Consider the following 22753-nt stretch of genomic DNA (forward strand, 5'->3'; position numbering starts at 1 on the left):
TCCATTAAGGGCAGTTTTTGGGAAAAGTGATTGGTTAGACCTTTCCTCTAACGTGCTATTTTTGCTCTTTGTACGAAGCTATTTATTTATATTTTTTTCAAGAAAGGTTGAAGATGGAATAAGTTTGAAGCAAACTCCTTTAAACGGAAGTACTCCACTAGTTAACGAACTTTTTCATGGTTTTTTGTGATTTACGAGGAAACTGGCTCCTCGGGTTTCCGTAAACCTTGTTTATACTACACATAAATAAAGATTTATTGCTTTTACTTTTATCACTTTTTGGAAAAATGAGTTTTAGTCCCAATTTTGGAGAGAGGTCAGTTTAGTATTTTCCATCAAGTTACGTCTTCGTGTAATGTTGGTAAGAATTTAATATTGCATCAAACGTTCGGAGATAGAAGGAAATTTTCAAGTTAAAACTTTGTGAAAGGTAGTAATGGCGAGAAAGAAAATGTATCTGACATTTTCAAAATAATTGTTTAAACAAATAAAAAATGATTACAAATTTAAACAATTACAAATATAATAAATAAATAACCCCAATCGATTTATTTTGTAAACAAGTATAATGAATAATTTTCATTTCTTCTCACCAAGTAAGAGGAAGTACTGCAATCGTGCAAAATTTCAAGAATGAGTTTACATTGCAAAAATATTTATCCGTTTTGAGTTTAGAGTATGAAAAGAAATGGTATTTTTTCACAAATTGACCTGAATATGTGCCGTAATTTATATTGATATTTTGTTTGTCTGTTCATTCCAGATGTTTTGCGGTTATTGTTAAAATAAGTGGAATTCCCGGCCAGGAATTAATATCTATTTTTATTTATTTATTTGCTGGAAGCATTTTTTTGAAAATAAACAAATAAGCCGGAAGGAAATTAACAGAGAAATAGAAAATATAAATAAATCTATTTTATGTATTTAAGGTGATCTAAAGGTATTATTGTTGCCCGTAGTATTATTTCAATGCACCTGCCAGCCTCCTGAATGTGTTCTCACATCACTCGCAATATTGTCCATCGCCGGACAATGAGCTGTAAGAAGCTCCTAGAAAGAGAAAGTCCAAAAGCTGGATTCAAAGCCATGATCTTCACGTTGGAATCCCAGTAAATCACTAGAGCTTCGAGCTAATTCCATCCCTAATTTTATACGAATTATTATGCGGTAAATTGAAGTAAGATCCACGAAGCAAGGAAAACTCCGTGAACAAGTGGAAAGCAGCGCTTTTCTGCTAAAAAAATAAATTTATCTGCATATTCTTTACTAATAAATTTCAGTAAATACCAAATTGGAAATGTTGAGCTATGACATCAATACTCCTTAGGGGTGTAAAAATAATTATAAAATACATGGCTCTGCTAATTCTGATAACAGTAAAATAGTAATATAATAATTATAATAATAATTATTATTATTATTCAAGTATAAATATTCGCCAAGCACAGCTGTTAAACCCCCTGACGAATGACCGCCTGCAGCAAAATAACCCGCCAACACAAGCAACCAATCATCCAAAGTGAGTGGCCATTCACAGTACAATATCTGCCCTTTAGCTAACTACGTAATAATTTAACACCTTTCAATTAAGGTTCAACTCATACATCATTTCAACTTTTATATAGTTCATCATAATTTTTTTTTTTTACACGGGGAAAATGTATTTAATCAAGAGGAAAATGGTGTACTCTTGCCAAAGTTTTTCATAGAACAAGTCTGACAATTTAATTTTTTTATAATTCACTCAGCAAAAGTGGAAATCTATTCGGAGATATTTTCCACGAACTTGGTATTCTAGCAATTTAACTGACTGTGCTTGGCACTAAATAGAACATTAGAGGCAAGACAAGAGCAACTCTATCTCAACCTAGAAGTGCCCTTAAATTAAGGCTGATGCTGCTACAGAAAAACTATGCGTGCGCCAAATCCTAACGACCGACAGCTGTGCAGCGTAAAGTCTTCTCTTTCGATTGCAGCGTCTCACGTGTTTGTAGAGAAATCTGTCTGAACGGAACCGTGGTTTGTGTAAGAGGTGTTAGTTTCGTTTTGCCGAAAACATCATACTACACATGTAGTAGAGCAACGAATTGTTGTGAAATTTCACATGAAACTGGGTAAAACCGCTACTGAAACTTATCTTTTATTAAAAGAAGTTTATGGCGATGAATTTTTATCACGTGCGCGAGTTTTTGAGTGGTTCAAGCGTATCCAAGATGGCCGAGAAAACGTCGGATATGATGACCGCCCGGGTTGCCCTTCCACGTCCAAAACGGATGAAAATATCGATTATAATTAATCAACATTACGACCGTGAGGTGCTTGCTCAACTCCGTGAAAGAGTAAGGAAAAAAACGACCCGATTTGTGGAAGAACAAGTCCTCAGAGTTCCCCATCAAGACGACGCGCCGGCTCACACTGCATTGTCTGTCAAGACGTTTCTAGAGCCAAGTACAACTTCCCAGTTTATAAGGCCATCCGCCTTATTCGCCTGACCTGGCTCCAAGTGACTTTTATCTGTTCTCCAACGTCAAATCTGCATTAAAAGGTACACGATTTCAGTCCGTTGAAGCTGTGAAAGAAAAAGCGGCACGCGTCATGCAGGAGCTCACAGAAAAAGACTTCCAGCACTGTTTCGAACAATGGTAAATTCGCATGGAGCGTTGTAGGGATAGGGGAGGGGTGTATATTGAAGGTGATAATAACTAAATATGTATAAAGTTAAAATAAAATGTTTTACAGCAATAGTATCGTTATTTAATAGCCACACCTCGTATATTGCAGATTAGTCTAATCATTTTAAAAGAAATCGTAGTTTTCTATTTTTTTGAGAAAATATTCAAAAAGTTCGGAAAAAATCTCACTTCCGGTAGAGCGATTATAACCACTAAAACTTCTCGCATGGTCCTTGACAGTTTGCAAAGGAAAAATCAAAATTTCAGCTTCTGGCCACTTTCTTTTGTTTACGTATTATCCCCAATAAACATCTGGTTTTCTAAAAACCTTCTTATTTTTATTTTTGGAGTCAGTGAATCTTAAAATAATTATTTCTTGTGAAAATTCGATCTATATAAAAACATCGATAAAAACCATCTCTTATTTCCTGTTTAGATTCTTGTTGAAAGTTAAATTTTCTTTAGCCTTCGTCATTTTCTAATCTTAGCCCAACGGAAATAAGGAAAAACTAATCTTCATTAATTTCAACTTGTTCATAATATGAAGTAGGTTAATTAAATGGCAGAAACTAGGAGCACTTTAAATAAACATCCGGTTTTAAACTCGGCACTTGGCAGCCATTCACAACTATCTTGTTTGCCAGCAGATCTCTGTAGTTCCACGATCTTTGCTGCTCATAATAGCTTCCAGCTAATTCTTCTACTTTATAAGTTATTCCATTACCGGCATGCTTGGTACAACGCCTTCAACTTTTTCTAGGAGGTAGTTCATTTCTTTTTTTAGCTATTTAAATTTTCTGATGATTTTCTTGCCAAGGTTTTTTCTTCTAATCTTGAAGTTTTCCTTCAAAAAGTATTTTCCTTGTTATCCTCTGCCTGTTTTAAGGAAAGCTAAAAAAAAAAAAAAATTTACCACTCAGGAGCAGTACCAGGATTCTTATTCCCAAACCCTAACGGCTCCGCGTTTTATAACATAAACTAGATTTTGACTAAGAAGTGCGCTGAATTCAAATTGTTGTTCAAAAGAATTGCCAGCAAGGGTTACGAGATTTTAAAGTGTGTTTTTTGTGTTCTCAGCCTGTGGATATACCGGAAGTAAACTATAGTGGCTTCTTCAAGCGCTTTTATTGGCTCGGAAAGAATGAACTGAAAAGGACTTTTGACATTCTGCCAACGAGATTTATCGCTGGTCAAGCTATATACGAATCCCCAAGCAGTTTGCACTTGACCAAGGCTAGAGTTTCGGTTCGTTGTATACACGTGTGGTTGGAGGAGAGATAGCTCACTCAGCATACAAGAAGATTGTCCAAAAAGCTAAAACAGATCAATCGAAAAAGTCCTAATTCGTAAATCGTAGAGCATTTCGTAAATTAGATTTTTCTTTCCTGCAAACGACCTCTTCATTCTTTAAGAGTTTATCCCAGTGTGATGAATACTCCTATTCTCTTTAATATCTTCAGAGATCACGAGGTGATATCCTTCGAAGACTGCTTGGAGGATTACCAAGAAGAGATAAAAGAAACGACGAACGAAATAGTGGTGAGAGCAAAGAGGATGATGGAATTTGATTATCAGTTCTGTAAGCTGCAAGCTGTAGAAAAACGAATTTTCCCGAGTAGACAATCGCTACAGAATGTCGTAATTTCTTTGAAGATGATCGTAGTGTTTATAACGGAACTATCATTTTGGAGCGGCCATTTTTTTTTTTTTTAAGAGAACATTTTAGTAAAGGTATTCAAGGAAGCTGTGTCGCCACGCTCCTTCAATAGTATAATATTTTTTGCAAAAAGCTCCTAGGAAGAGAAAAATCTAAGAGGGTCAGCAGCTGTATTCGAACCCGGGATCTCCGCTTTGGAAAATAATATAATTATTTCCTCTAAAGCTTCTTAAAAAATGTTATTTAAGTTATACCGTACGTCCAGGCGGGTTTTAGTATGGAATTGTAACGTACGGTATTGAACTGTGGGGTTTGACGAAACGCTCCAATCTTCAACGAATTCAATCTCTCCAGTCTCAAAATTCTCCGCCCTATCGTTAACGCTCCATTTTAGGTTTCAAATCTAACCATCAACACCTGGAAATTCCGTTTGTAGGTTGCACGAACTCTCTATAGAACTTGCACTCTCATTCCAATCCTCTTGTCCGCCATTTATCATCTCATCACCTTCCAGATCATCCTCCCAGACGACTAACACGCCAGTGGCCTCGCGATTTCCTCTCTTCTGAAGAGAGTAGCTAATCCTAGAGATGACAGGGAGTGCTATCGCTGGGTAACTTCTCCCCTCAATTAGTTAGTTCGATGTCAGTTATTGTCATTGTTACTTATAGCGTGTCTAGCGCGCTGGTCTAACTTTACAAATAAATAAAAAAAAAAATTAAGTTATATTTTTTAAATTGCCACTAGCAACATTTTTTGGTACAAATACTAAGTTTCAAGATAATTTATTCTCGTAAACAATGATAAGAGTAATATTTGCATCAGAATTTTTTTTTTTTGTCTTCATTTGCATTGAAGCATTCACATTTTGCGTGGTATCGATTGGCTCGGCTTTTCATACAAAAAGCCATGATTCCGATTTCACGGTACTTTGAACAATCACTCTTTTGTAAAACACTATAGAGCACATTAGAGAATGGCATTAACAAAATATTAAGAGACATTAGAAATGTAAGGAATTAACTTTAAACAAGTTCATGCAGGGACCAGTCATGCTCTGGTAAACACTGTTTAATGATATTTCCTCTTAACAGCTGCCTTTATGATAATAAGGAAATTAGCGGAAGAAACTGTCGGCACGGTTATGAAAGTCTCGTTAAGAGTTTTCTTTTACATTTCCTTTTTTTTTTTTTATTTTTTTTTTCAGTAAATTGTTGGAAAATCTCCCTGGTACAAACAGAGTGATTAACTCTAGATAATGGCGGGTGAAATTGTTCGAACAATTTATGATGAAAAGTCTGTTATGGTTAATGAACCATTTTATTCGTAGATTGAGTAATCAATGGAAAATGATGAGGAATTACACAACAAGCAAATAAAAACATTTTTCTTTTTTATGGTTACTGCGCCGTTTTTGCGACTCTAACCAAAAATTTAGCTTCAAACTAAAATGCGTAGGCGTTAGTTATTGCAAAAATATCTGAATAAGGAAAAGTTACAGATACTTCAAACAACTAAACGGTTTTAGTACACCATTGCAGCTCCCAATGTTTTGGTTTAACTTTAAACGAGGCGATTTTTATTTTATTTTTTTGAAAAGATGGATTCAAGGAATTTTTTTTTTTTAAACTTCCGGTAATACAAGATTATACATTGCAATGACATTTTCTCACCACCAGGGGGGAATCAGGGTATCCCCAAAAAGGGAAATTCCCGTTGAAATTCCAAAATTGAAATTTGAAACGAACGCGAAGCATTCTTTAACTAGTGAGAAAAAGTAGTACGTTATAGGCTAGACCTGAGCGATAGGCAGCTTCAGTACGAAACGACTGAGGGTATCCGACAGCTGGAGATTACGGGCGGAGCTGCGCAGGGTTCGATCCTTGGCCCAGACCTCTGGAATGTGGCTTATGATGGAATTTTGCGTATGGAAATGCCAAATGACACCTTTCTAGTTGGATATGCGGACGACATTGTAGCTGTTATCTCGGCTAGAGACATAGATGATGCTCAACTAAGGCTTAACCAGGTAATGCGCCGTACACAGTCCTGGTTAGAGGATCATGGTATGGAATTGGCATCACAAAAGACGGAAGTCCTCCTCATTACAAGACGGCACATTGATACCAGAATCCAGATGCAAGTGGGAGGGGTTGCAATGGGAACCAAGAGCGCGTTAAAATATCTAGGAGTATTCCTAGATACAAAACTAACTTTTGGGGAACATTTAAAACATGTATCTCTTAAAGCTGAAAAAACCACATCGGCACTAAGCAGGCTAATGGGAAACGTTGGAGGACCTTTGCCTAGCAAGAGACGGCTCCTGATGTCCGCGGCAAATGCTGCCATGCTATATGGCAGCGAAATTTGGGCGGAAGCCTTAAAAAAAGGAAAACATAAGAAGTGGCTGGCGGCAGTCCAAAGAAAAGGGGCACTGAGAATTATCAGTGCTTATAGGACGGTTTCGAGGTCGGCGGCCCTGGTAATAGCAGGTGTTCCCCCCATTGACTTGGTGGCAATGGCCAGAAGAAGGACCTACCTGTTGAGGGAGTCTCTAGGTAGTACCGACGCCAAAAAGAGAGCGACTGCTCGGCTGGCACAAGATTGGAGAGCCTGCTGGGCCAATGACCGCCATGGGCGATGGACGGCAAAATTGATTGTTGACCCGGTGATCTGGGCGGAAAGGAAACATGGGGAGGTGGATTATTACCTCACACAATTCCTTACCGGCCACGGGTATTTCGCAGGATTCCTTAAAAAAATAGGGAAAAGGCCGTCTGGGGCGTGTATTTACGGGGACTCGGACTCGGATGACGCCCTGCACACCTTTTTTGAGTGTACACGATGGGTACAAGAAAGAAGAAGCTTGCAGGAAGTCACCGGTCCGAAGCTCCGGACAGCATCGTCGGACGGATGCTGGAAGACGAGGAAGCCTGGGCAAAAGTATCTTCCATTGCTAAAAAAATATTAATAAGGAAAAAGAAGGACCTCGAATTATTGTAGGTAAGGTGGAAGAGCAATAAAAAGAAGGAAAGCCAAGTAACGAGGCGCCATCCCGAAGTAATGCTGTTTGGCGGTTCCGGGATGGATATTTACGCCTGAAGGGGAGGGGGTTTTTTAGTGGGTTGAGCCCCACACACCCGACAGATCGTCGGAAGGTGCCTTTGGCATTTTTCCCCCTCGCAAAAAAAAAAAAAAAAAAAAAAAAAAAAAATAGGCTAGACCCACAATGCTAAAATGTATTGTTAGTTTAGTGCGTTCGAAAATCAGAGAATTAAAAATAATTTATTTATTTCTTTGATGATTTAAGGCGCATCAACATCTGACGGTTATTGGCTCCCAGAACTTTTTTCCAGTGCAATGCCAGCCTCTAGACAGAGTTCTCTATTTACAGACAACACTCTCCAACACCGGACAGTGAGCTGTAAGAAGCTCCTAGGAAGAGAAAATCTAAGAGTCAGCAGATGGATTCGAAGCCGGGTCCTTCGCATGGGAATTCAATACGCTAAACGCATAGCTAATAATATTTTAATCATAAAAACACAAATTAATCGGTTTTTCTGGCGCAATAGCCAGGTAATTCAGTTCGAAACGGGGAACAGATTGAATCTAGAACAAAATAAGCTGACCATATAAGGATAATTTAGCGCCTTCAACTTTACGAGGGTCGTTTGAAAAGTCCGTGCAAAGTCAGAGAGATAGCACTACTGGCGCGTATCGAGGTTATGTTTAGTTATTAGCATCTCTTGGAAGAACACATACCAAGTTTCAGCCAGATCGGTCTATTTCTTTGTGTTTGGCATTCGTTTGAATCGAGGAAATCGAGTGATTTTCAAATCGTCTGAAGTGTTGCAAGGACGGTTTGCAGCTTTTCCAGAAGAATCCGCAGGACTTTAAGCGCCATTTCGTCACTGTGGATGAAACATGGATACATCACTACACTCCTGAGACCAAAGAACAATCTAAACAATGGGTTACCAAGGGGGAATCTGCGCCAAAAAAGGCGAAGACCGTTCCTTCGGCCGGAAAGATTATGGCGACTGTCTTTTGAGATTCGCAAGGAATAATCCTCATCGACTATCTGGAAAAGGGTAAAACTATTACAGGTGCTTATTATTCATCGTTATTAGACCGTTTGAAAACCGAGCTGCAAGAAAAACGCCCACGATTGGCCCACAAAAAAGTCCTTTTCCATCACGACAACGCACCACTCACACCTCAGCAGTTGTGGTCGCAAAATTAATGGAAATAGGGTTCCAACTCGTTTCACATCCCCCCTATTCTCCAGACTTGGCTCCCTCGGACTACTATTTGTTCCCCAATATGAAGAAATGGCTAGCGGGAAAAAGATTTTATTTAAACGAGGAGGTGATTGCAGAAACGAATGGCTATTTTTCAGACTTGGACCAATCCTATTATTCGGAAGGGATCAACAAACTAGAGCAGCGTTGGACGAAGTGTATAAGCCTAAAAGGAGACTATGTTGAAAAATAAAACAGGTTTACCCCAAAAAATTAAGTAGTTTTTATTTTTGCACGGACTTTTCAAACGACCCTCGTATTTGAGGAAGGAAATAATTGAGTGAAAAAAGTTAATTAAAATTTGATCTAATTGCATTAACACAAGGACTTGTAGGGCATGGAACGAATCATAAGATGTGCGCTACGTCGTTAGCCGTGTAGTACGCGAAAATAGAACCAATAACCATTTTCCGTCAGTTTTTACGATGAACCAGAAGGAATTATTGGTTGCAATGTTGAAAGACTTTGCGCATGCCCGGAACAAACAAGAATTTCTCCAGGCATTGCATGCAAAGTCAGCAAGCTTGTGATCACTTCAAGCCCCTTGGCTTTACATACCAAAATTATTTCTCGTATTATTAATGAAACTTAAAAGCTGTTACGATAATATTTTTGTTTAAATTCTCTAACGTGAATTTTATATTTTGAGTATATAGGTTTCTTCCATTTACAACACTGGAAAAAGAGAGTCAAAAGAAATTTTGGACCTGTCGATAAATTTACCAAATTGATGTTCAGTAAATCAGTAAGAATATTTCAATTCTTGGTTTCGAAAGGAATGAAGAATTGCTACCGAACCAAACTGCATCATGACTGCGTATTGCAGTTGCACCAGGTGTCGCAAAGCCATGAATGAAAATAAGATAAAATTACGTCGCAGAGAGGCAATTCTAAAAAAACTGGGACAGTTTAGAAAATATGGAGACATGTTGCAGTTACGTGACGTCACTTGGTCGGGGAAATAGGGATGGGTAATCCAGACATCTCCAAGATCGTCCTCGCATCTCTTTATCTCTATAATATATTCCTCAACTAATTTTCATTTATTATCAAAAATATTCAACATTTTTTCTACTTTTCCTATGTTAGATTAGATTGCACTTTTGGGGGGGGGCACCCCCAAAATAAAGGGAGATAATACTCATTATCTGTCCCTTGCGAGGGAAATATTGGAGCGCGATAGATAGGAATCCATGCAACCAGGAAGCTGAAGGATTATAAAGTACCGCATGGGTGAATCTAAAGACGTCAAACTAGGAGAAATGGCTCAATTTCTCTGCGTGCTTCAAGTGAACTTGTATAATTTATCAGCAGCGACAATTCCAGCAAGGGAAACTTTATCTTAATTGAGGATTCGTAACAATTGAGCGCTTTCTTAATGTCTGGGAGCGGAAGATTTTAAGAAGAATATATGACCCCATTCTGGAAGGGGGGGATAAGGACCAACAAGGAAGTCATAGATCTTTATGCTGATCAGGACCTAGTTTGGCCTTATCAAACAAGGACGAATTAGATGGTTGGGTCATTTGGAACGAATGGGGGAGGAAAGGATAGCCAAAAAAACTATTTCTTGGACATCCAGGAGGGGCTAGAAGAGGCCCCGGGTGAGATGGCTGGACACTGTGGAGCAAGATCTAAGAGAATTTGGCGTAAGAAGATGGAGAAGAGCGGCCCAAGAGAGGGATGAATGGCACAACATTATTGAGGCGGCCAAGGTCCTTCAAGAACTGTAGTGCCAAGCAAGAAAAAGAAGAAACTTAATCTCTCCGAAGACAAAACATCTGGTCCCAGCAATGTAGCGAGCAGTTTCATTAGACAGCACAAATTGGTGTTTAGGGGAAGGCCGCAATTAGATAAATAAATGATGCAACAGTTATGACGATGCAGTTGATCGTATAGCTCTACAAATTCATAATACCCTGAAGAAAGCAATAAATTCGTCTAAAAATCATTAAAAAAGAACTTAGTCTACAAAAAGTTTTGACCGCCCTTCATCAATATTTCGAAAAACAAAAAATCTATCAACAATGGCCGAAAAATGAAGCGTACATTAACGTTTTTCATTGAGATAATTTTCTTATAGAAACTTCTAAATAAAATTTGCATCTTCGACAAATTGCCTTCGCAGCTAATTCTTCCTTTGTTCACAAAGTGAGTTCAGATAATACTTGGAATATGCATCATTCCTAAACTAACCGCTAGAGAGCAAAAAAATACAAAAATGCTCTTTTCACCGAGTCGTCGAATTTCGTTCTATACTTTATCGATTTATGTAGACGAGTAGCTCGCAGATTTTTGGGTTTAAGTATCTGAATCACTGAGACTTTAAAGATCAATTAGTTACTCCCCTTTAGGCGTATACATTTCACCAAGAACTACTCCCTAACTATCTTCCTGCCTTCTTGTTTTCTTCATCAAGAAATGTTGAATGGGATTTATACAAAACAGGATAACCAATAAGCTGAAGAAACCCTCTCACTCCCTTAAGAGGATAAAATGGCTGCACAACTTCTAACTTAATACAAAGTTGAAGATGAAGCTTAACTAACTGAACGCGCCAAGTTTCAGGGCAAAGAAATTTGGCGCGTTTTGATATTAAATTTCTCGGCTTATTAATAATACAAACAAATATCAGTTTGAAACTATGGACCGTAAGTAATATGGTTAACATAATTTATAATTATATTCTGAATAGATGAACAAAATTTTGAAGAGAAAGAGAATTTAGTTTATATATTCTATCTTTCAGCAAAGTTCTGCAGTCCCTAACCTCCACTATTTAACTTAGGGCAACAAATAATTAATAAAACGCTGCAAAATTTTCCCCTTTTAATTTCAAAAATTTATCCTAGTCACCCTGTCAGGGGAAAATGTCTCGTTGCTTACTTTTACCCCCTCCTAGATTGCTTTTGTGCTGATTTTCTTTTTAATTAAATACAAGTTCTCAGGTGAATTAATATGTTTTCTTAATCCGAGACAGAAAGTGACTCAACCTAAATCATATTCCGGTAATTGAAAAGGCTAAATAGCGCTTTTGGATATGTTTATTTTGTAGCCCTAATTTTCTGTTACACCTTAAACTCGAAACAAGACTAACCAAGATCCAAAACATTGCATTGAAATTAAGACAAGCCATACCAAAACTCTCAGACAACTGTACCATCTAATTAACCGAGGAACACATCTGAAGCACTCATTACTATACTATACTCCGCAAGTTGACTGGCCAACCTTTGTCCTAGAATGCATGGGCACCACTAAAGACTACGGTGAATGGGCTTCATATTATTCCAAAATGCAGCTAATCGCTTTGGGTGCACCCTAGGGAAAATCAAATCAAATTATAATGTTTTCGCTTACACGAATTTTAGTTCGCAAATATTTTATTGTCGCATACGTACGCATAACATTTTCTCAACACCAGGGGGGAATCAAGGTATCCCCAAAAAAGGGAAATTCCCGTTGAAATCTCAAAATTGAAATTTGAAATGAACGCGAAACATTCTTTAACTAGTGAGAAAAAGTAGTAATAATAGATGCAGTAAGACGCCACGGTAGCCAAAGCTATCGGCGTTATGTATTGAGATGTTCGCACAAGCTACCGCCGCTTTAGTCTCCGTTTGAGGATTTGAAGGAAGTGGTTGTAGCGGTCATGCTGTGTTGATCAGAGGGTTGTAAGGACTGCGAAGATTTGTAGTGGAGTTTTGTGTATCGAGATTGGGGCTATTTCAGAGACGAGAGGAATATTTAGATCAGAGTGTATTGTGTGATTGGTGACGTAGAAGGGAGCGTTAACTATTGTTCTTAGAATTTTAGACTGTAAGGTTTGAAGTCGGTTGATGTTCGATTTTTTGGCACTTCCGTAGAGCTGTACTCCGTACGTCCATATTGGGGCAAGTAGGCCGGTGTATAGTTTTCTTTTGTTAGTCAGGGTCAGTTTAGAAGTTTGTCGAGTAGTCTTTTCAACATTTTATACCTTTAAATTATTTAAGTGTAGCATTTCAAACCAAAGGACACTTACATTAGTTATAAAAATTACAATTTTTTTAATAAAAATTATTTATTAAGTGACACCAGCGCTAGATATCTATAAGTAACAATGAGAATAACTGGCAACCACTATAAACTCACTAATTGATGGGGAGAAGTTACCGCAGTGAGAACACACCCTAAGTCATCTCCAGGATTAGCTACTCTCCTCAGAAGAGAGAAAATCGCGAGGCTACTGGTCGTTTTAATCGCCTGGGAGGATGATCTGGAAGGTGATGAAATGATTGTGGTACTGGGTTCGATTCCCGGTCTTAGGCCTTGGATTTTATTTAATGGTTAATATGAGAAATTTACAGCAAAGTATGTTAGGCGGTTATAGGCTAGACCCGTAAAGCTAAGATGTATTGTTGGTTTAGTGGGTTCGATTCCCGGTCGGCAGTCCTTGGATTTTATTTAATGGTTAATATGAGAAATTTACAGTAAAGTATGTTAGGCGGTTATAGACTAGACCCGCAAAGCTAAGATGTATTGTTGGTTTAGTGGGTTCGATTCCTGGTCGGCAGACCTTGGATTTTATTTAATGGTTAATATGAGAAATTTTCAGTAAAGTATGTTTGTTAGTCGCCTACGTCCACGACACCTAATTTGTTAGTTGGATGTAAAACCCGCCAGAAAAAATAGGCATTACTTTACTTAGTTAGTTGGAGTAATTGAAGTTCGTGTCAGTATTATTGTAAAAAATATAATTCACACCACATCAGAACGGTTTAAAAAAATAAAATGAAAATTACTAGTTTCTGTGTATAATTATTAGCGACTATCACTTTGTTTTTTAACCCACCATCTTCGGCAGATTTACTGCTGAATGATAACCGAACTCTGCAGTGATGATAAAGTTTATGTGTCAGTCAATATCACCGCTCTAGAAGCTGATGGAGATGTTGTCATCCAATTATTGGGAGACAGCGTCGCCAGACTTTTTAACTTGTCACATTGATAAAGAACTTTAGCTTTTAAGTTTTCAAAATGACACTTTCTTGTTTTTTATTGTATTATCGGTCAAAATTAAATTTTTGCCTAACAAACAAAACTTCTTACACGCGTATAAAAAGTTTTCTTGTAATAGGCGCCAAAGATCTTTGTCAAAATGCATAAAACATTGGGCGGGAAAGATGGTGGTTTGAATTATTTCCAATTTGAAGAAGGAAGGAAGTGGAAGTATTGGGCAAAGTTCGGGTTAAATTCTCAAAAGCTATATTTCAAATTTAAGGGATAGGAAAAGAGTAAATTTCTAGCGCAAATTTTCGAAACTGCACATAAATGGGTCTTCACATATCGGTGACTTTTTCCAATAGGAAATCATACGATTTCCGCTAAACTTGCTCGCATTACACATACATAGAACTATAACTTTTTATTCAAATATTCAAGGGGAATTCGTATTAGGGTGGGTATCTTGGGTAGAACCGGAAGTAGGTTTAAGGGTTTCTTTTCGTGCAAATTGCGGCTTATCAATCTGGATAATCTCAGCAAGAATTAAATGTTGTTCATCGTTCTGCATTTGTAAAAATTTTTGTAAGATACCATCATAAGAAACTGTCTCACAATGTTTTGGTTACACCAATTTTATTTGTAAGTTTTCTTTTTTTTACTAAATCCCTAAAAATCATGTATTTCCGTTGAATCGCTCAATTCCCTCCCCCCATTTCCCCCCCCCCCCCCCAAACGTTGAATCACAAATTTACTTCCTGTAAAAAGTAGCAAAAGAAAATTTTTTCTGAAAAAAATAATAAATATTGAGAGGAGAATATTTTAGGTATTTTATTTTTCTGGTGGCCAAATTGCAGAAAATGATCTGGCAATAAGAAAAACGATAATGATAAAAACGTCAGAGACACGCAGTTATCGTTATAATGGAGTTTAGAATGGGAACAACGTTCTTTAGAGTTATCCCTCCCCCAGATCTACCATCCTCTCCACTCAATTTACATCCATAACATATTCTATACTTGTTCTGTGTGCTTCTTTTTTCCAAAAAGGTTTTGATAAAACTAAAATTCTAAATAAAAATGAACAAAAGTAAAGTTGTTGGCTGAAAAAGAGAAAAATACGAAATAGATGTACGCTTGGATTTAAAAAGATAGACAGACAGATGGACTTGCTCACTGAAAGAGACTTAACTCTCTAGGAGTTGGGTTTAATTAAAGTATGAAACAAACTTTAATAGTTCGGCTTTGTATTGTTACTTTCATTTGCATTTCAACTATTTTTTATTTTATTTTGTAATTCATTCTACTATTTCCGCTAAAAAGAAGGAAATGCACCCTTCTCAAAAGAGATCTATTGCAAAACTACTTCCTTTGTATTTTTAGTGCGTTCACAAGCGGAAATTACAGATATTAGTTTAGGCTAAAATCGGCCTATCGTAAATGCTCCAAATAAATTGTTAAAAGAATTGGTTTTTAGGTTATATTTTCGTAAAAATTGGTTCAATTCACTGGACAGACGGATAGATGTTCGCCGCTATTTCATATTTGTTTATAGTTCCAATTTATTTATTTCTTTTGAGAAAGGAGAGCGTAGCACATGTATCTTGAGATACTAATATCTTAAATTATTTTTATTATTTTTTTAATTTGTTTTAATTTATTTTGCAACTGCAATAGATACAACAAGCAAAAGAGATGAGGGTAAGGAAATGGTGCAAATACACGTGCACGCATATATATGTACATACATACACGCGCACATGATGCACTCCAAGAGGCGTGAGTGGAGTGAACGAAGACCATCCAGTGATGGAAGCCTTTAGTTCCTCCAGGTTGGCAAGCTTACACAACAACCATCCTAGGAGGTCGGCGTTTTGTGTTGAGATGGTCGTGTAGCCACCGCCGCTTTAGTCTGCGTAGTGGATTTGAGGAAGTGGTTGTAGTGGTCATGTTGTGTTGATCAGAGGGTTGTAAGGATTGTGTAGATTTGTAGTGGAGTTTTGTGTAACGAGAATTGGGCTATTTCAGAAACCAGAGTTATATTTAGATCAGAATGTATAGTTTGTTTGAAGACTTAGAAGGGAGCGTTAACTATTGTTCTTAGAATTTTAGACCGTAAGGTTTGAAGTCGGTTGATGTTCGATTTTTTGGCACTTCCGTAGAGTTGTATTCCGTACGTCCATATTGGGGCAAGTAGAGCGGTATATAGTTTTCTTTTGTTCGTCAGGGTCAGTTTTGAACGTTTGTCGAGTAGTCTTTTTAACATTTTATACCTTTAAATTATTTAAGTGTATCATTTCAAACCAAATTTGGACAGTTATATTAGTTATAAAAATTACTATAAGTAAGTGACAATAACTGACACCACTACAAACTCACTAATTGAGGAGAGAAGTTATCCCAGAGGTAACACTCCCTAAGTCGTCTCCAGGATTAGTTACTCTCTTTAGAAGAGAGAAAATCGTGAGGCCACTGGCATTTTTATCATCTGGGAGGATGATCTGTAAGGTGATAAGATGATAAATGGCGGACAAGAGGATTGGAATGAGGCTGTAAATTCTGATGAAAGTTTCTATAGCGAGTACGAGGCAAACTGACCTACAAACGGTTTGACGTCGAATTTTTCGTCCTTGTAACTGAAGCAAAAAAGAAAAAAGCAAAAGAAAATCAATTGTAGAAAGAAAATCTTTTAAAATTAATTCTTGGAGAAAACTTGAAAACTTTCTCCTAAAAACTTTGCACACGATTTCCAGAACACCCTCTTTTCAGCAGTAAGAACACCAGCCACAATGGCCACTCCCCGCACACTAACATTACCACACACTAACGCAGTATATTAGATCCAAGTTTATTTAGTATTCAAGCAGGTACTACTGTAATCTAGTCCTATGTACTCCGTTTTACATAATATATTCTAGACACAAGATTTGAGGTTTGACCTACGGAGAAAGGTCCTGCTGCATCCTGACAGACTGCCATTTCCTGGCGCTAAAGTTCCTTATTCAGAGATATTGTAACATTAACTATATTTACGGCCATTTACAAATACTAATTCAAATTTTGTAAATATCGTGCAGGAAATGAAAGCAAAATAGCCGTAATGTATTTAGCAATTTCGGAATATTATTTCAAATGTAGGGGGCGCTTTGTTTGTGGTCCCCCCCCAAGAAAAAATTGTTTGCTTTTTTTTTTAGAACTCCGCTTAAATTTTTTTTTTTTTTAGCGTTTATTTTTGCTACAATCAGCTCGTTAGCGCTATAAGTAACAGTGATAACCGAGTAACAAATGATAAGTAACGAGTGGAGAAGTTATCCAGTGATAACACTCCAAAACAGACTATTAGTCACTCTCTTCACTTGAGAGGAGATCACGTGGCCACATTGTCTTTTAAGGCGTCTTGTCCCGGGTTATCAGGAAGAGTTCTAGAAGAAAGATTTTTGAGCTAGAGGATTTGTATGAGAATGCAGGTTAAAATGGAGTTTTCTGTATCGTGTTTTCAGCGACTTGGGTGAAAAAAGGAATGTTAAGGTCAGTGTGTATAGTCCAGGTTGGGAGACATAAAATGGAGCGTTTACAAATGTTCGAAGTATTTTAGATTGAAGAGATTGTATCCTTTGGAGACTGGAGCGTTTGGTTTGAACCCCACAGCTCTATTCCATTCGCCCAGATGGGTTTTTAAAATAGAATTATAAATTATGTAGTCTTTTGTTGTCTAGAGAGAGCTTTGATTTATCGTCTAAGAGTCTATTAACTAGACGATATCGTCGGTTTAGTTCTGTTCTCTTAAGTCTAGTGTGGGGGTTCCAATTTAAAAGATATAAAATTATAAGTGTAATTAAAATATTAATTAAATAATTTATATTTATTGTTTTTGGTAACTGATTATTCATTTCTTCCTTGATAAATCATTTATTTTTTTATTTTCAGACTCGAGGAGCGAAAGGAAGCAGGCGTTAAGAAACAATAACATCTTGAATACATTCGTGACGATTTATGTAGGTAAGCTTTCGTTTTTAGGTATCTTATAGGATATATTTAAAACCCAATTTTTGGTTTTTGGCCTCAATTTTTATGTATTTTCACGTTAAGTAGTTACATTTTGGTACCAAGCTTAACTACTACACGTTTCTAAAAACTTCACTTATGGGAAAATGTAACGAATATATCAAGAAAATCTATACGTACTGGAAAAATCAACAAGGAAATCGTGGGCAACATTTTTTCTTAAAAAGAAAAAAACGCTACAAACTGAAAAACCAAACTATTATTAAATTATATATGAATTATATGAATTCGTTTAAACTTTGCCACTCTGATTGACTGATAATCGCGATTAATACAAAGAAATGGAACTTTAGAAGGATATCAGTCCTCATCGCTCCCTAAAATAAGGCCCTTAATTAAAATTATTTTAATACAATCTTTCTTCTATATCTATAATAAAAATTATAGATTTTTTTTGTTATTCCTTTCAATGAGAAAGTTACGCCAGCGTCAGCTGCCCTATTAGTAACAGTGACAATAACATTGATACTCACTAACTGAGGGGAGAAGGCTACTCAAGTGATTACGTTCTTCAAGTTATCTCTAGGATTAACCACTCTCTTCAGACGAGAGGAAATCGCGAGGTCACTGGAAAATATTTTCAGTAAAGTGGCAGGAAAAATTTGATTTTGAAGAAAATCGGGCACCACGGTGCTACCAACCCTCGGGAGCCCAATAAAATGTGAATATTTCCTGTTGATTTTTTTTTTTTTTCAATTTATTAAGTTATCTACAATCTGTATTACATAACATATATACAATAAGTAAATCTGGAAGTACTAAGATTAATTGGTACGTGAAGAGCAGGAGGAGAGAAACTACCCAGTGGTAGCACTCTTTACAGGATATTAGACTTCAAGGAAGTCGCGGGGCCACTGGCGATTCAGTCTGCGAGGAGGATTGTCAGAAATGTCAGAGGAGGCGAGAGACTGTACAAGAGGATTAGAGCTAGTGGAGAGAGCAGTATGGAATTTTTGATATTTAGTCTTGGCTAATTGGTGTACGTAGGGTATGTTGAGGTCGTTGTGAAGGGTGAGGTTAGTCACCGTAGAATGGAGCGTCAGCTATCTATCGGTAGTAGTTTTGACTGAAATGTCCTGTACTGTCCGTATGTTTGTAGTTTTGGCTGAACCCCAAAGCTCTAGTCCGTAAGTCCACATAGGTTTGAGGATAGTACTGTATTTTAATCGTTTGAGTTCAATGGGTAATTTGGAGCGTCGTCCAAGAAGTCTGTAGAGTAGTTTCGCACGTTTCGTCCTATTCCTTTGTCTTTTAAGTCTAGTGTGTGGGTTCCACGTGAGTCGCTTGTCTATGTAGAGCCTAAGGTACCGCACCAGATCTGTATAAGGAAGAGGATTGCTGTTGAAGAGGACAGATGGACAGGAGCTCCGCCGGAGAGTAAACGTGGCATGCTGTCATTTCTGTGGGTTCCATTTTAATCCGCCACTTCTTGGCCCAGGATTCTATTTCATGTAAGAGTGTCTGTATTCCTGTTGAATTTAAAAATTTAAAAAACTGCAAAAATCGAAACCTGAGTAAAAATTTTCCCAGCCTGGTTATTGGGATGATGGCCTTTACGCAACAATCGGCCATTTAAATTCCAAAAGGAAGATAAAATTAAATGTGAGTAACAGGACCGTTAATGTAAATAGCGATAGTGGGGGGTGAGAAGAGTAAAAAGGGGTTACGAGCGAGACGTCATTAAGAAGCGAGTTTAATTTGGATAAGCCGGCTCTTGGTAAGTCATTGCTCATATATACATACGAGTATATAAGGGTGTGTTTCTCTGTCTGTATGTTGGTACATGAGTTTAAATGCAAATATCACTTTTATTACATACCGGAATATTAAACAGTGCTTCCAATCTAACAAATATTGACATTCTAAAAGTACGAATTGAATTTAAATTAACTACGAATTTTTATTATTTTATTAAAATTTATATATCTGTATTTAAATTGTTTGTATTTAATATTGTTCCTCTCACAGATGTACGAGGGTCGTTTGAAAAGTCCGTGCAAAGTCAGAGAGATAGCACCACTGGCGCGTATCGAGGTTATGTTTAGTTAGTAGCATCTCTTGGAAGAACACACACCAAGTTTCAGCCAGATCGGTCTATTTCTTTGTGTTTGGAATTCGTTTGAATCGAGGATGTCGAGTGATTTTCAAAAAATGGACGAAAAAGAATTTCGTGTGTTGATTAAACACTACTTTATGAAAGGCAAAACGCCTCAGGAGACTAAAGAGAAGCTTGATAAACATTATGGTGACTCTGCACCTTCGATTAGAACAGTTTATAAGTGGTTTCAAAATTTTCGGAGTGGCCATATGGGCACAAGTGACGCTGAACGTTCTGGACACCCTGTTGAGGTTACTACTCCAGAAATCATTGATAAAATCCATGATATGGTGATAGATGACAGAAGAGTGAAGGTGCGTGAGATTGCTAGTGCTGTGGGCATCTCGAATGAACGGGTACATAATATTTTGCATCAACATTTGGACATGACAAAGCTATCCGCAAGATGGGTGCCGCGATTGCTCACGCTTGACCAAAAACGAAATCGTGTGAAGTGTTGCAAGGACGGTTTGCAGCTGTTCCAGAAGAATCCGCAGGACTTTAAGCGTCGTTTCGTCACTGTGGATGAAACATGGATACATCACTACACTCCTGAGACCAAAGAACAATCTAAACAATGGGTTACCAAGGGGGAATCTGCGCCAAAAAAGGCGAAGACCGTTCCTTCGGCCGGAAAGATTATGGCGACTGTCTTTTGGGATTCGCAAGGAATAATCCTCATCGACTATATGGAAAAGGGTAAAACTATTACAGGTGCATATTATTCATCGTTATTGGACCGTTTGAAAACCGAGCTGCAAGAAAAACGCCCACGATTGGCCCACAAAAAAGTCATTTTCCATCACTACAACGCACCAGCTCACACCTCAGCAGTTGCGGTCGCAAAATTAATGGAAATAGGGTTCCAACTCGTTTCACATCCCCCCTATTCTCCAGACTTGGCTCCCTCGGACTACTATTTGTTCCCAAATATGAAGAAATGGCTGGCGGGAAAAAGATTTTATTCAAACGTGGAGGTGATCGCAGAAACGAATGGCTATTTTTCAGACTTGGACAAATCCTATTATTCGGAAGGGATCAACAAACTAGAGCAGCGTTGGACGAAGTGTATAAGCCTAAAAGGAGACTAGTTGAAAAATAAAAAAGGTTTACCCCAAAAAATTAAGTAGTTTTTATTTTTGCACGGACTTTTCAAACGATCCTCGTAACTTTTATAACAGTGCAGAATTGTAACTGCACAAAAGTTGCGGTTCAACGAGTTATTTAGTCTAAAAATTAATTTTAATATCTGCCATAGAAAAACGTAATTATTTAAATATATTTATAATACATATTAACGAATAAAAATTACTTAAAACTATTTTTTCCCTCTTCAACAGCAATCCTCTTCCTTGTACAGATCTGGTGCGCTACCTTGAGCTCTTTACAGACAAAAGACTCACATGGAACCCACAACACTAGACTTAAAAGACAAACAATGACAAAACGAGCGAAACTGCTTTACAGACTTCTTGGACGACGCTCCAACTTACCCATTGAACTCAAACGATTAATATACAGTACTATCCTCAAACCTATGTGGACTTACGGACTAGAGCTGTGGGGTTCAGCCAAACCTACAAATATACGGACAGTACAAACATTTCAGTCAAAACTACTTCGACAGATAGCTGACGCACCTTTCTATGGTGACTAACCTCACCCTTCACACCGACCTCAACATTCCCTTCGTACACCAACTCGCCAAGACTAAATATCAAAAATTCCATACTACTGTCTCGGTTAGCTCTAATCCTCTTGTACAGTCTCTCGCCTCCTCTGACATCCCTAACAATCCTTCTCGCCGACTGAATCGCCAGTGGCACCGCGACTTCCTTACAGTCTGAAGACCTAAAGATCATTATATCCTGTAGAGAGTGCTACCACTGGGTAGTTTCTCTCCGCCTGCCTTTCGCGCATCCATTTATCTTTTATTCTTCCTATTTACTTATTGTATATATGTATATACAGGTTGTAAATAACGAAATAAATTAAAAATAAAAATTAATTAAATAAATCTCAAATAAATTATTTTAAATTACAAAATATTGAGATCAGTTGAATCTGTAACGTATTTTAGAAAATCTGATAACCTAAAGCTGCTGTTGTGATTACGTTTAGAGTATCCGAGGAAGCATCTCATAATTTCGAAAAGGTACATCAGATAGTTGGGCTCACTTTTGGCCCTTATGAAAATTGTGAGAGTCAAGAGCAGTAAAAAGGCAAGCTTTGATGCTTTTAGGCCCTACAACAGGAAGTGGAAACGAGGATAGTAATCGTTATATGTCCATAATTAGACCAACAGTGACTCATGTCTGCTTTGACTGCTATTCACGGAAATGGTTGAAAAGTCATACTTGCTAGACGAAGATCTTTATAAATAGTTCCTCTTAATATGTAGGAGAAAAATTAGAAAAACAATATACCCACATAGAAATAATTATATCAACCCCAAAAATAGAAAAAATTATTTATTTATTCCATTAGGGGATAAAAATGAAGTGAAGAAATTGAGGAATATGATTGAAAACGGGATAAGTTTGTCGTCCGATCCTGGGGTAGACTTTATTGCTATCGGGCGAGAGCCTGCATGGACCATGCCAGTTAACAAGCAACCATAAATAAAACCGGGTCAAAAATGTAAGGCCAAAGCAGAGCTGCTCTTCAGTTTGATCCCCCCTTTCTTGATGACGTAAGCAATACATTTCCTTGAGGTATAAATGTCGGTAAGTACCAAAATTTTAATTTTTAACTTTTATTACAGCTTTAAAAAACAAATAGAGTTACGAATAACCATAGATTTTATGGTTAAAGTGAAATGCATATCCAATTACGTACTGTAAACTTGACGCCTCTTAGGAGGACGCAAACAAAACGAAATCGGAAGAACTGAAATCAGCGCCATATAGAGAATATGGCTGCCTTGTGCTATGATTTTTCAATGGCTAATTGGGGTTTAAAAAACGCTTCTACAAAAACCC

General features: G+C 37.4%; 1 protein-coding gene and 1 long non-coding RNA gene across 20 annotated transcripts in view; one reads left to right on the forward strand and one right to left on the reverse strand.

Annotated features, from left to right (window-relative positions):
* The window catches only part of LOC141446936 (uncharacterized), a 165195-nt gene that overhangs the window by 117268 nt on the left and 25174 nt on the right, over positions 1–22753 (reverse strand). The window lies entirely within an intron of this gene.
* The window catches only part of LOC141446931 (diuretic hormone receptor-like), a 323691-nt gene that overhangs the window by 112688 nt on the left and 188250 nt on the right, over positions 1–22753 (forward strand). For 16 of the 19 annotated variants that reach the window (XM_074113932.1, XM_074113940.1, XM_074113929.1 and 13 more), the window contains exon 2: positions 17537–17608. The gene's annotated coding sequence lies outside the window, so the exon portion shown is untranslated. The remainder of the gene's footprint in view (positions 1–17536; positions 17609–22753) is intronic. The other 3 variants (XM_074113921.1, XM_074113939.1, XM_074113943.1) reach the window with 1 other exon arrangement.

This window comes from Rhodnius prolixus, unplaced genomic scaffold (genome assembly GCF_049639745.1).
Source record: "Rhodnius prolixus isolate KJV_2025 unplaced genomic scaffold, Rpr scaffold_7, whole genome shotgun sequence".
Classification (NCBI taxonomy): Eukaryota; Metazoa; Arthropoda; class Insecta; order Hemiptera; family Reduviidae; genus Rhodnius; species Rhodnius prolixus.